Below are 247 nucleotides of genomic sequence, written 5' to 3' on the forward strand. Positions count from 1 at the left end.
CTACTTGGACCACTAAGTGGTCCAAAGTTTCCTGGACCACCGAATCCTGAGCCCTGCAACTTAGGTGTGTGTATGTTTTTGAGAAATTTTAATCCTATAATTTTGACAAAAAATTTAAGAGTCACAACACTATTCAAATTCGTAAGTATTCAATTCATTCCTATTTAGTCAAAGCACATAATTATTCGATTTGGTGCAAGACAAAATTTTGAGCAGCATCAAGTTATAGAATATTCGTTTCTATCTG

The sequence above is a fragment of the Arachis ipaensis genome, chromosome B07 (assembly GCF_000816755.2).
Source record: "Arachis ipaensis cultivar K30076 chromosome B07, Araip1.1, whole genome shotgun sequence".
Lineage (NCBI taxonomy): Eukaryota > Viridiplantae > Streptophyta > Magnoliopsida > Fabales > Fabaceae > Arachis > Arachis ipaensis.